Genomic DNA, 14889 nt, shown 5'->3' on the forward strand with positions numbered 1-14889 from the left:
AAGCGGCCGGGATGGGGATCAGTGCCTCCAAATCCGAGGCCATGGTCTTGAGCTGGAAAAGGGTAAAGTGCCTTCTCCGGGTCATTGGGGGTGTCCTGCCCCAAGTGGATTAGTTCAAGTATCTCAGGATCTTGTTCACGAATGGGCGAAGAAGGGAGCGGGAGATCGACAGGCGGATCGGCGCAGCGTCTGCCGTCAAGCGGGCGCTGTACCGGTCCGTCGTGGTGAAGAGAGAGCTGAGCCAATTTACCGGTCGATCTACGTTCCCACCCTCATCTATGGTCATGAGCTTTGGGTCATGACCGAAAGAACAAGATCGTGGATATAAGCGACTGAAAGGGGTTTTCTCCGTAGGGTGTCTGGGCTCTCCCTTAGAGATAGGGTGAGAAGCTCAGTCATCCGGGAGGGACTCAGAGTAGAACCGCTGCTCCTTCACATCGAGAGGAGCCAGTTGAGGTGGCTCGGGCATCTGGTCAGGATGCCTCCTGGATCCCTCCCTGGTGAGGTGTTTCCAGGCACGTCCCACCGGGAGGAGGCCCCGGGGAAGACCCAGGACACGCTGGAGGGACTATGTCTCTCGGCTGGCCTGGGAACGCCTTGGGATTTCCCCGGAAGAGCTGGAAGAAGTGGCCGAGGAGAGGGAAGTCTGGGCCTCCCTTCTGAAGCTGCTACCCCCGCGACCCGAACCCGGATAAGTGGAAGAAGATTGATGAATGGATGGATGGATTAATCTATTTGTATGATTTGTTCTTTAAATGGCCATTTATATTATGTTTCGGTCTCAGGAAATGATTGAGAGATGAAGAGACTGATGTTTGGTTCTTTAGGTTCTGCGGTTCCTCTCTTGATACATTCTGTCTGATATCAAACAACCCACTGTGCGCCACTGAATATCGCCGACACATTTTTTAAATGCCCCTATTAAACGTCACTGTGATTGTTTAGCCTGTTTCCTCTCACTCACGTCTGTATTTTTGCCAGAGGTTTTACTCCGAAGAAAGGTGTAGTGTTGGGTGGACATTTTAAAAAGACGCGGGTTGGTAGCAGCTCACTGAGGCTGCGTAATGTCCGTCTCTAAGCAACTGTGACAACAGCGTCAGTTCGTGGGGGTTTGGAGTTGGGAGGGAGGGGAGGGTTCTATTTAGGTCCCGCAACGACAATTTAGCTGACCTTAATATTGCCCGTGTTTTGTTTTGGTCATTATTATTACACTTATTGTTGAGATGTGTGTGATAGGTGTGTCTATCAGACATTTATAGCAATACGGAATAAATCGCGTTCCGTATTGGTTCAATACGGGGCGGAGACAAAAACAACCGCCTGTCATTTTAGGCTAGCTTAAGCTAACCTGAATATTTATAACTCTCTTGTTGTTACACTGACATTACTTACCTTCTGTCTTTCAACCACTTTGAAAAGCTTTTCTTCGTCTCTCCAACATCTTTATCCCTCCCCCTCTTCCGTTTTCTGTTTTGTGCCCCGGAGTTTCTTTCTGCCGCCCCATCTTTAGCTCCCTGTTGTCGAGTGCATTACTACAATTCAAATTTAAAAGAAAAAAAAAACCCGCGAGTAAGCACGTTCTCGAAAGGACGCTGCCCAAGCTACCTGTATGGGAGGGGAGAGCGGCTGGCAGGAGGGGAGGGGCGCCTAATCAGTGCTATTCCTCTGTTATTGTTGGAACCTATTAACAATTAGATACATTTTTTTTTGCTAATGTATTGTTAGGGTTAGGTATCTAAAGTTATGTGAATGATAGATCTATTGTTACTTGTTTATTTATTTGGTTTGCTTAGACCAGGGGTCGGCAACCAATGGCTCCGGAGCCACGTGTGGCTCTTTCATCCTTCTGTTGTGGCTCCCAGTGACTTTGGGAAATAGAATATTTTATTCAAATTAAATCATTAAAAAAATATAAATTAAAATCATTTTAAAATAAATTTCTAAATCTGAAGATTATGGTAAACTTGTAACATTAAAACAAAAGTTTTGAACATTTTTAGCACCCAAAATATACGCCATGTCCGCCGATGTGCGACAGGCATTCCTGGCGAACCCCACATGTCTGGCAAACCGCATTTTTTTAGCGCACTGATTTATTGACTTTTTGATCCTTGCCTGGAAGATACATCATGAATAAATCCAAGAAAAGGAAACATTCTGAAGATGGCAGAACATTTAATGCTACGTGGACAGATCATTTTGCTTTCACCGCTGATGAAACTGGTTCACCAGTCTGCGTAATATGTGGCGAAAGACTGGCAAACAACAAGAAGTCAAATGTTGAAAGACATTTCAAGAGCAAACACTCTGTCTTTGCTAAAAAATATGACGAGGGAGAGGAGAGAAAAAAGGCCGTTTCGGAGCTGATGCGGAAGGCTGAAGCGTACGGAGCCCCATAGGGGACATGGGGGATTTTTTTTCCTTTTGCGTTCCCTCGCAATACTGTACTGGTCAGTTATGCAGCATAATTGAACACTGCAAGCCTTTTTTACGGTGGGCGCCGTACTTTCTGCTTTAATATAAGGTTATGTGAGGTTTTTCCATGAATGTTAGTAGCCTATCTTTTTGTGAAATATCTGAAGTTTTATATCTTTCTTTAGGATAGAAAGGCACCACAAACCTACGATATAAACAGAAACCTTCTGTAAGTAGGAAAGAAATAAAAACACATTATAATTTGGACTATTTCTGAGTTATTATCGCGGGTAATAAATCATCTGACAGTTTTGATTGTGTCTCTGTTGTGTTCGTAGTCTGAATGGTTTAAAGAGCTGCTTTCAGTGCCGCTCCATCTTAGCCTTAACAGACATAAACATGCAGTAAAAAATAAATCGATTTTCAATCAGTGTTTTGCACCAAACAGTTAATAATAATAAACAAGTTTTCACTGAGGCTCTGTAAGAGCCATATGAATGAAATAAGTAATTATTGATATGACAGGAGCAGGCGGCTTTGACACTTAGGTGTGTCGACGTGGGAGTGACGTCACCAGGTATGAATGGGAAGGATACCTGCTTTGTGTGTATGAGGAAGCGGTGAGCGGGGCGGTCAGTCCTTGCAAAGTTTGGAGCCTGATCATCAAAATGGAATAAATCGATAATTGTGACAGAACAAAGAAAAGGTTTGGAGTTGATTGATACACGGACAGATGAGATTCCCCGAGTTAACCCAGTGCGGCCCTTTACCATCATTAGTTTGTCGTGTTTTTAATAATAAAAACTTGTTAATAGTAAAAACTGTTTGGTGCAAAACACTGATTGAAAATCGATTTATTTTTTACTGCATGTTTATGTCTGTTAAGGCTAAGATGGAGCGGCACTGAAAGCAGCTCTTTAAACCATTCAGACTACGAACACAACAGAGACACAATCAAAACTGTCAGATGATTTATTACCCGCTATAATAACTCAGAAATAGTCCAAATTATAATGTGTTTTTATTTCTTTCCTACTTACGGAAGGTTTCTGTTTATATCGTAGGTTTGTGGTGCCTTTTTATCCTAAAGAAAGATATAAAACTTCAGATATTTCACTAAAAGATACTAACATTCATGGAAAAACCTCACATAACCATTAAAGCAGAAAATACTGCGCCCACCGTAAGAAAGGCTTACAGTATTCAATTATGCTGCATAACTGACCAGTACAGTATTGCGAGGGAACGCAAAAGTTTTGCGAGGGAACGCAAAAGAAAAAAATTCCCCATGTCCCCTAGAGGGCTCCGTACCGTACTACGGGACACAGAAGCAGACTGCGCATTTTTTGGTTTGCTTGGTTCGTTCAGTGCCGGTGGATAATATTTGGATAAGTTTTGATTTTTATCTCCTGAATAAGAGGAGGACAGGTGACTGCATTCTGTTTCTATTTTTCCTTCGGTGCGGGTTGGGTAAGTTTCGATTTTTATTTCTTAAATACAAAGACCCAAATAGACAGAGGGTATTTTGTTTGAAATTGAGCATCAACAAAGTGTAAAATGCGTTTTGTTACATGCAGAAATACAATTTTGTGTTCTCTGCAGCAGTTCGTTGATTTCATAAACGCAACATAGTATCGATTTTTGTACATAGCATATAGGTTTTATATATATGACGTCAAAATGGGTTGTGGCTCCAAGTGCTTTCTTTTTATTGGGAGGCGGTCCCAAATGGCTCTTTGAATAGAAAAGGTTGCCGACCCCTGGCTTAGACCCTCCTCCTTGTCAGTCAGTCTCCTGCTGTGATTAACAAGAAGAAGCAGCTGCTGTAGTTGATCTGATTGTTTGGTTAAGGAGTGAGGAGTGAAATAGTTTTTCTACAACCAAATAAAGTTTATTTTTACATTTTTTGTAAGTCAACTCGGAGAGTGTTTCTGTTATTTTTCTAAGTGAAGGAAGCTCACATTTTGAAACCTGAAAACTATCCGTGAGTGCTTTTTTGTTTTGGGTGAGTCAAAAACCTCCTCCTGGAAACTACTCTGGCACTTTTTTTAATTTTTGGGAACTTGTTATCTTGGAAAAGTAGCCGTAACAATTATTGATTATTTCATACACAAACAGCTGTTAAGTACATAAAATGCTGACTAGGAAAAAAAATTCTCCACATAGTTTTTGCGCCCCGTCTAGTGCAGCGCCCCTATGCCTTGCATACACTGCATACCCACTTTTTGCGCCACTGAATATATTGACAATTTGTACAATTCTGTGATAGTATATTGTCAATGTACTCTTGAAAAATGTGGGTAAAACTTTATTTGACGAGGTGTGAATAAGACTGACATGATACTGTCATAAACATGTCATAACACCTGTTAGGAACATACTAACAAGTGTTATTCAGTAAATAATGACACTTTTAATAAAAACTTGCTTTAAAAGTTGGATTAGAAGTCCATTAACAGTGTCAACCTGTGTCCAAATTAGTCTACGTTGTGATTCAGTGGTTTGTTAGAGGAACATTGTTGAACAAACAGGATAATGAAAAACAAGGACTGTACCTGTCTTGAAGTATGGTACAACTTTAAACATATCAACCACTCCTTGAGGTGCCATCTAGCACATGACCATTGTCTGGAAAGACATCTAGGGCTTTCCAGACAATGAAAGCACTAACTCGAGAAGTAATAAAGAATCTTGGTAAACTTCCAACAACAAACAAATTTACAGCACATCTTTTAGTAGTAGCCTGCAGAAAATCAGTACTTTATGAAAGTGTGGCAGAAAGAAAGTCAGAAGATATCCTGTTTGTAATTTACCATGTTTCCAACACAGCACACAGACAGAATAAGGTGATTTGGTCTGACATGACACAAAAAGTCTACTTGTCTGCCTAGGCAATCAGCTATGTGTGGTAAAATAAGTAAATAATAACAGTGCACATCAGCCTGCACACACTGTGCCCATGGTGAAACACCATCATGATGGCATCTTGCTGTTCTTTGGTAGGGACAAGGAATCCGGTTAGGGGAGAAGGATGAAACTCAGTACAGGGCAAATCTGGACGAAAAACTGTTATAGACTGAAAATGAAGTGAGAATAGGGCAGAGGCTCACTTCCCAGCAGCAAACATAAAGCCTGTGTGCTCAACATGTCGGTATTAACATTTTTGACTTCAACATAGGGCAATCTCTTTTTCCTGAGTGCTGAGTCAGTAGAAAAACATGAGATACATGGCATTGATATATTGACCATTGAACTGAGAAATGAGAAATTGTTTCTTGTGTTGACGGACAAGTTAAATCTATTTTTTTTTTAAAAAGTTTTGTGTTTGTAGATTGAGAGTCAGCTTTATTCAAGCCCCGAATGAGCAATTCATGTTACAGCAAGTATATATAAAAAGACAGAAAAATTAATCAAAAAGTTAAATTAAAGAAATAAAATGTACCAAAAAACCCCAAAAAAGACATCAATTATAAATCAATATGTTAGAAAAATTATCTAAGTTTATTTACTTGTGAGTTTATTTGAAAGGTTATGTTTTCATATTATTATTCTGTTTGATGTTTACTTGACTCCTTTTCTTCTGTGAAACATTATTAACTTTGTTTAGGATGTTTGCCTGGAACGTTTGCCTAAAAACGTTAAAACATTCATGTGTTATCAGCTTCATGTGAAACTGATTAGTTGCGGTCAGCCTCATGCCCTTGTAAGGGCATGTCCACAGAAGGTTCCAGAACACCCTGTAGAAAAAGGTCATTGGACAAATTCTTTGTGTGACTATGTGAAAAAGCCCAACCTCCTTCCTTGGTCTTTCTAATAAAGAGCAGTGCAGACAAAAGATCTGGCAGAGTTGATTCCAGACAGTGTTTGACAGCGATTTTCCGCGTCTGTTTTCAACTCTCCTCTTCTGCAGAAAAGTAATTTTTGTCTCTGGTTGATTCTTTGCAGGTTAGGACATAAAATAAACCTAACACAATACATGATCGGAAGAGTACAGCAGTGTACGTCATTGTCAATCGAACGTTACTATTAACACCAGTAATATAATATATGCAACAAATGGCAACAGAGGTCAACAAACAGTCAAGTATGAGTCCCTCTTTCCTACCCCGGATTAAAAAGAGAAATTGCTATAGGAATAAGAGTGCTTGAAGTTTATTCACTGGAATCTTCTCTGACTTTTAAGTTTGTAAGTCCAGGCAGAGAACAACTGTGACATTCAGAAGCAGAGGTAGCCAGAGTTGATGGATAAAAGCTAGCTATAACTAGCAGTAACTGTAAGCAGTTATAGCTTCCATGTTTGCTTTTTTAGTTCTTGTCATTATATTTATGTTTCATGTAGTTTAAAAAGTTATCCTTTCACCACCTAATTAGAATATTACCATTTAGGTTACAATTAAAGCACTAAACGTTAGGGTTTTTTTTTTTCAAATAAATATATTTTTATCATCTATTTCTCACCTCCCTTTTGTTGTGTTCACCTTAGGCTCCCTCACAACGGCAGATAGACCGGTGTGTGGCACATGGGAAACATTAGAAAAAGGTGTTCTGGTCAGATGAGTCAAAAATCTTTTGACCTTGATGCAAAATACTGTGTGTGGTGGAAAGCTAAAACTGTCACAGGTATGCACTACTTTGTGCTGATTTATCACATTGTATCACTAGTCCAAATAAAATTCACCAAAATTGTTTTGACGTAACAAAATGAAAATAACTTATGGTGGTATGAATATTTTTGCCAGCCTCTGTATCCGTGTGTTGCTAACTTCTTTTTTCATGTCTTGAATGCTGGGACAGACTCCAGCCCACACCTGGCCCTGAACAGGGTAAGCACCTCAGATATTGTATCCATAGTAACAACATCTGATTACCAAACAAGATGACTGTAGCACTCTCACAGCTTTGTAAATGTGTGATGTATCTTGCAGCACTGAAATACTGAAATGAATACAAAGTGAAGGCTGTCTGACACAGCAGAGATCTTGTTTGTACTGTATAGTTGCTTTGAATAGCCCCAGTGATTCTCTGACATTTATGAATGATCCCAATTTCACACATTTCTGCTTTGACAGAACTTCAAAATCCTTGAGAAGCCCTGGAGTTCAAGAACAGTGGCAAAAATTCTAAACATCATCTAGTTTCTTTATGTCCTGAAGAAGTAACATGCAGAATGTAAAACAGATCTGATTAGTTATATTTGATCAATTTATAAGTGCACTGTTGCACTGCTCTGATTCCCTTCTGCTAGTTCTGGTATTTTTGCTTTTATGATCTTGTGTATGTAATGCTTTTAAACTCCTTGCCTGCCTGGGTAAATTAGAGCTGCTGTCACACTGAGACTGTAGAACACTACAGCTCCACCTTACAGGGATGTCAGGGAAATAAATGATTATGTCATTAACAGGTCAGACAGTGAAAATTTTTACAGCTTGTGTTTACATTCAGCACTTGCATCATGCAAATAAAGCTACCACTGCCTCTGCAGACCAGGTTTTATAGAGTTTTTAAACCATGTCCTGTGAATGTCCTGAACATAGTACCCAAAGAATCAGAGCCTTTCACATATTTTACAGTGCTGTGATGCTTTGTTCCCCAGCATGTGTGTGGTTTCAAATTTTATATAGAAATATGTTGGGTTTTTTTATATATTTGTTAAAACCATCACTATTTTGTGATAGTAGCCATACTGTCACAAAAACAAGATGAGACCGATAAACTGTTAAAACAATCAAACTCCTCCACCTCCTCCCAGTACCACTTTTGGCGTCTACAGAAATGCACAGCTCCCAATCAGAACCAGGAGGAGGGTCTTAGCGCTGTCAGTCAAGCTCGTGTACATCCTGCTCAGTATGCTAAAGGGGGAGAAACAATTTACTGGCCATGTCCCAATATTCAAACTTCCACCCTTGTGTCCTTCAAACGTATGTTCCTGCTGAAGGGACCTAGGAAATTAAGGTGCTTTTCCACTGGTAATTCACGCACCAACTGGTTAATGTGCGGTTCGGTTCTACCCCAGGTAGTGAACTTTTCTATGATACCAGGGGTGTCAAACTCCAGTCCTCAAGGGCCAGTGTCCTGCAACTTTTAGATGTGCCTCTGCTGCACCACACCTGAATAGAATAATTAGGTTGTTAGCAAGGCTCTGGAAAACTTATCAACACAAGGAGGAGGAAATTAATCCATTTCATTCCAGTGTTTTGTACCTGTGGCACATCTAAAAATTGCAGGACACCGGCAGCAGCAACTGTGTTCAACTCTCTGCTGAGTTTTGCAGTATTGATGGCGCCGGATAGAAAGATGATAAATATTTAAAAAATTTTGAAAGTCATTGAAATATTAAATAGTGCACTGGTTATAGATCTGAGAACAAACACCGTACAGTTGCCCATGTACACTCAGTTAAATTATTGAGGACACGCTAATGAATATTCATTAATATTTATCTTAATGTTAGTTGACATATATTACATTTACCCATCAAGCTGCAGCGTAGTGTAGCAGTTATGATGCTGAACTCATCTTAAAATGAGGGAATCAATATGCCACACACCTGGTTGAATCTGTGGGTGATTAACAGCCTTCTGCAGTTCTTGATGAGTGCAGAAGGTCATACAATCATCTGAGTTAGCTGTTCTAGAATAGAGGCACATCTAATATCAGTAAGCACATCATAATAAAAATGAAAACAAGTGATTTACAGCTCACCTGCAGCAGCCAGTCCTAAACTTCCTTGTCCACCACATGGTCTCCCAGACCAAACAATAGACCCTGCCCTACTTTTAAAAACTGAAATCCCACAAAATCTCACAGGATTTCATACCTAGGCTTAGAGTGGTGGGCAGGATAAAAAAAAATGCAAAGGGAGACATGACCTTAATTATTAAGAATATCTGGTTTGCACCAAAATAACCTGGGTTACAATAGGCACAAAACAATGTAGTTACTTTTCAATAGACACATTTAAGATAAAAGTAATATTGCCAAACTTACCACAAAAGAGTTCAGAGTAGAATTAAATTCAGAAGCAGATTGCAAACAAGCCAGCAGCAAAGTGGCTGTTTGGTTGGGACAAACCACTAGTGTAAAATGGGGGTTGTGGACCATGACACTCCTTGTAGTAAGTTGTAGATGTTTTTGTGTCAACACATTATGCACAAACAATCAGTAATAATATTTACAGACAAGTAAGAAATTGTACAGAAAGGAACCTACTGTTCTCAACATGTAGTGCTTAATTTAAAACTTGATAAACCCCCATCCAGTAATAAAATGCTCTCACCCAGAACTCAAGGAGGAAGAGTGGAAGGGAAAGGACGGAAAAAAAAGAAAAGGGCTGGGAAGAGGGGTGACAAACAGCATACTTTGATTCAAAATTGATTACCAGTTTTTTCCCAACCATGGTCCTTAAGGCAAGCTGACCTGCATGTTTCCAATTCAGCAAAACCCTGTTATTCAGCCATCAATTGAAATCCTGTGTGCTGAATTAGAGAAATACCTAAAACCTGTAGGTCAGTGTGTCTTGAGGACTAGTGTTGAAAAACACTGGATTAGATGTTGGCATTTCAATCATTAGATTTCAACCACAAAACAACATTGATTCAATGACATCTCTTCAACATTGATTGACCTCAACCAAAAATCAACCATTCTGACAATAATTCAACATTGAATTACCATCTTGTGCTCTCTAGGGAGTGTCCAATTCTCTGGAGGGGTCTTTCACCCAGCCCCTTTTGCACCTTTGATCCACACTTCGGCTAAGCTCACATCCAAGTGGACTTCAGCAAAATATATTGTCCACAATTTATCGCTGCATATGCAATTAAATGGCAGAAATATGGCAATGTTCACAGAGCAAGCTGTCTGTTGCAAAAAAGATGTCTTCAAATGTTAAAGTATTGAAGCCCTTTTTGTTTATTTCTACTATATTGTACTGTAGGATACTATCAAATTTTGCTCTGTATTCAACAAGTCATACCAAAACATATTTGAACAGCCAAATATATCCTGCAATGACTTTGCAAAGCATAAATATCTATACTGTACATTTAAATTCATACTGCCACCTAAAACATATACAGCAGTTATTAACTATTTCACTATTTTCCGTCACTTTGGATGTTGCAGTTACCGAAATCTGTACTGTCCATATTCTGCACTTTGAGTACATACTTCATTAGAGGGTCATAAGGTGTAGTGCAAAATGAGACAATTATAGGAAAATCGTTTATCCGTAGTCATCAGTAGTCATGCTAAGTATCATTAGCATTCATGAAAAACTCTGCTGTCAGGAGAAGCTGCACCGTAGAGGGTGGAAGGTGTGAGCAAGTTTGCACACAAGCATGATTGACAGTGCTAAAACCTGCCACTTTGCTCTGATTGGTATTTTCTGACTGAGCAATGTATTTCTGCAGTTTGTACTTGGAGTGCTGAGAGAAGGGAGAGGAGTTGGATTTTTTTCACAGATTATCTGTCTCTTATTATTCTGTCACGACACAGTGACAGAATAATGTACCCTTTTATTTGTACAAGTTTACAAATAAAAAAAACATTTTTTATAAAAGTTACATGCAACTTTTTGCATGTACCATTTTTGTTTTTTAAATTAGTTTCTTTATTGTAATAATCTCATTTTAATGTTATATTTTCATTTGCTGTAGGTGAAAAATCACTCTAACAGAAATAAAGGCTTTCAAACATCCATTTGTGTGTAATTTAGAGTGTTTCACTTAGTAATAAAGTTCTTTAATTAGATGGGCTTTTTAATTTTATTTAATTTATTGAATAGATCTGTACAGATGCATGGAAAAGAGCTATCTATATATGCAGCTAGATAGACTGTGTACATTAATAATGAAAAATCAAGCAAAAAAACCCCAAAACAAAACAAAAAAAACACAGAAATGCAAATTAAATAATTTGATAAAAGTTTTAAAATATTTACAAATTCTAAGCTTGACTTTATTTGTTTGGTCTCAAATGAACAAATGCAAAAGTCTAATGAAACATTCTGTTTTATGCATAAGCACTAAATGAAGAAAATAAAGTAACCTGCAGGTGTCACTTGCCATCAACATTAAGTCAAATCTTTCACAAAGAAAAAGTAAAAAGTCCTAAACTTATCAGAGAACATGTTTCCTTTAGATAAAACTAGTAAAAATGTGTACCAATAAAATGTCTGCATGAACTTACCTGAAAGTGTTTCATTCCTTCTCATAAAAATCCTGAAAGTGCCATTTACTCCAGTTGATAGGCCACTGGCAGGCTGCAGGTCAAATAGAGCCTGGAGGGAGAGCAGACAGGCTGACGAGTGAAACGAGGTTCTGAAGATACTGAAGTCTAAAGTACGTCAGATGAGAACAGAAAGCCTAGCCTATGGCATCAAAGAGGCAGGAGGTGCCTAACCAATGGCAGCACGTTCTTTTATGAGCACCCACGATCCAGACGATGGATTCAGTCAAGCACTTGCGCAGGTAAGACTAATTTCTTTTCACCTTCATGCATTCAGTCTGCTGATGTGTGGAATGACAATAGTACCGCCAACGTCAGTGGATGGTTCAAGGTTGCAGGCACATTTATCTTGGTGAAAACTGCACAACAAAAAGCTTCACTCATTACATGGACACAACAATGTTCCCAGAAGTCATCGATGTAGAGAGACAGAAAGCTTGGCTAACACACAGGGACGTGCTTCAGTGTTGTTAGGCGGCATGTGAGGATCCAAAATATATTCACAATATATTCTATTGTCATTAAGTGTCATTCAGTAAATAATAACTTTTCTAATGCAAAGTTGATGTTGTTTAAAATGTCTTTGTTATGACAACTTGACATTCATGACTAAATGTTCATTGCAGGTGTAATGCCATGTTTGACAGTGTCATGTCAGTCATAATAATGTACCAACTCCAGATGAGCCGTGCCCCCACAAGTTTATAGAGTAGACAGGATGAGATGTGTGCATCACTTCCTCTGCCTCTCTCTCTTCTTACCCTGATGTGTCCATAGGCATGAACACAGTTAGCTCATTGATCGGGTTGACCCGTTACTGCAATATGTCACAGGGTCCATCTTACTGACTGTGGCATATCTTCCGCTAAGCTAATACAAGTAAATGGACAGAACTTTCTAAAGTGCTGTTCTACAAAGTATTTTAAGTTAACACCTGTCACTGATACATTCTCTCTCACACTAATATGTCTGAGAATCAAAGAAAGCACTAAATACAACATTTCTAACTTTTTGATGCGATTAATTGTTTTGGAGGCTTTCTGAATAAAGAGCACAACATTTGTATTTGATACAACATATTCTGACCAATCACTTTTATTTAGACATTGATGAACAGACACACAGCTTTACAGAGGTGTGTTCATGAACATATTTTCATGATTCCATAATTTAATGTTCATTTGTCATTTCAAGATATGAAAAAAGAAAATGCTCCTTTTAATTTTTAGGTATTTTATTATAAAAAGCCCTCTCCTTGGGCTGCCACCTTATCGTGGTGGAGGGGTTTGAGTGCCCCAATGATCCCAGGAGCTATGCTGTCTGGGGCTTTATGCCCCTGGTAGGGTCACCCAAAGCAGACAGGTCCTAGGTGAGGGACCAGACAAAGTGCAGCCCGAAGACCCCGATGATGAATGAAAACTTTGGACTTGGTGTTCCCTTGCCCGGACGCGGGTCACCGGGGCCCCACTCCGCATGATGGTAAGCGCCTGGTGGCCGGGCTTTTACCCATGGAGCCCGGCCAGGCTTAGCCCGAAGAGGTGACATGAGTCCCCCCCTCCCATGGGCCCACCACCTATGAGAGAGGCCAAAGGGGTCGAGTGCAGTGTGTGATGGGTGGCGGCCGAGGGAGGGGACCCTGGCGGTCCGATCCTCGGTTGCAGAAGCTGGCTCTTGGGACATGGAATGTCACCTCTCTGGTGGGGAAGGAGCCGGAGCTAGTGTGTGTGGTTGAGAGGTTCTGGCTAGAAATAGTCGGCCTCACCTCGACGCATGGCTCTGGAACCAGTCTCCTTGAGAGGGGCTGGACATACTTCCACTCTGGAGTTGCCCACGGTGAGAGGCATCGGGCAGGAGTGGGCATACTTGTTGCTCCCCATCTCGGCGCCTGTACGTTGGGGTTTACCCCGGTGAATGAGAGGGTAGCCTCCCTCCGCCTACTGGTGGGGGGACGGGTTCTGACTGTCGTTTGTGCTTATGGGTCGAACAACAGCTCAGATTACCAACCTTTTTGGAGTCCTTAGAGGGGGTACTGGAGAGTGCCCCTCCTGGGGACTCCCTTGTTCTGCTGGGGGACTTCAACGGCCTAGGGTGTCCACATGTGCACTTGGCACCAGAACACCCTAGGCCACAGTTCGATGATTGACTTTGTCATCGTTTCATCGAATCTGCGGCCGTACGTCTTGGACACTCGGGTGAAGAGAGCTGTCCACTGACCACTACCTGGTGGTGAGTTGGCTCCGATGGTGAGGGAGGATGCCGGTCAGACCTGGCAAGCCCAAACGTGAAGTGAGGGTCTGCTTGGAACGTCGGGTTTAATCCCCTGTGAGACGGGGCTTTAACTTCCATTTCCAGGAGAACTTTGAACACGTTCCGGGGAAGGTGGGGGACATTGAGTCTGAGTGGACCGTGTTCCGTGCCTCCATTGTCGAGGCGGCTTATCTGAGCTGTGGCCGCAAGGTTGTTGGTGCCTGTTGCGGCGGCAACCCTTGAACCCGTTGATGGATACCTTAGGTGAGGGATCCTGTCAGGCTGAAGAAGGAGTCCTATCAGGCCTTTTTGGCCTGTGGGACTCCAGAAGCAGCTGATGGATACCGGCGGGCAAAGCGGCATGCAGCTCGGGTGGTTGCTGAGGCAAAAACTCAGGAGTGGGAGGAGTTTGAAGAGGCCATGGAGAAAGACTTCCGCACTGCTTCGAGGTGATTCTGGTCCACCATCCGGCGTCTCAGGAGGGGGAAGCAGTACAGCACCAACACTTTTATAGTGGGGATGGTGTGCTGCTGACCTCGACTCGGAATGTTGAGGGCCGGTGGGCAGAATACTTCGAAGACCTCCTCAATCCCACCAACATGCCTTCCATTGAGGAAGCTGAGCCTGGGGACTCTGGGTTGGGCTCTCCAATCTCTGGGGACGAGGTCGCCGAGGTGGTTAAAAAGCTCCTCGGTGGCAGAGCCCCGGGGGTGGATGAGATCCGTCCGGAGTTCCTTAAGGCTCTGGATGTTGCAGGGTTGTGTTGGCTGACGCGACTCTGCAATATTGCATGGACATCGGGGGCAGTTCCCCTGGACTGGCAGACTGGGGTGGTGGTCCCCCTGTTCAAAAAGGGGGACCGGAGGGTGTGCTCCAATTATAGGGGAGTCACACTCTTAAGCCTCCCTGGCAAGGCCTATTCAGGGGTCCTGGAGAGAAGGGTCCGTCGGATAGTCGAACCTCGGATTCAGGAAGAGCAGTGTGGTTTTCGTCCTGGTC

Source organism: Xiphophorus hellerii, chromosome 12, assembly GCF_003331165.1.
Source record: "Xiphophorus hellerii strain 12219 chromosome 12, Xiphophorus_hellerii-4.1, whole genome shotgun sequence".
Taxonomy (NCBI): Eukaryota; Metazoa; Chordata; class Actinopteri; order Cyprinodontiformes; family Poeciliidae; genus Xiphophorus; species Xiphophorus hellerii.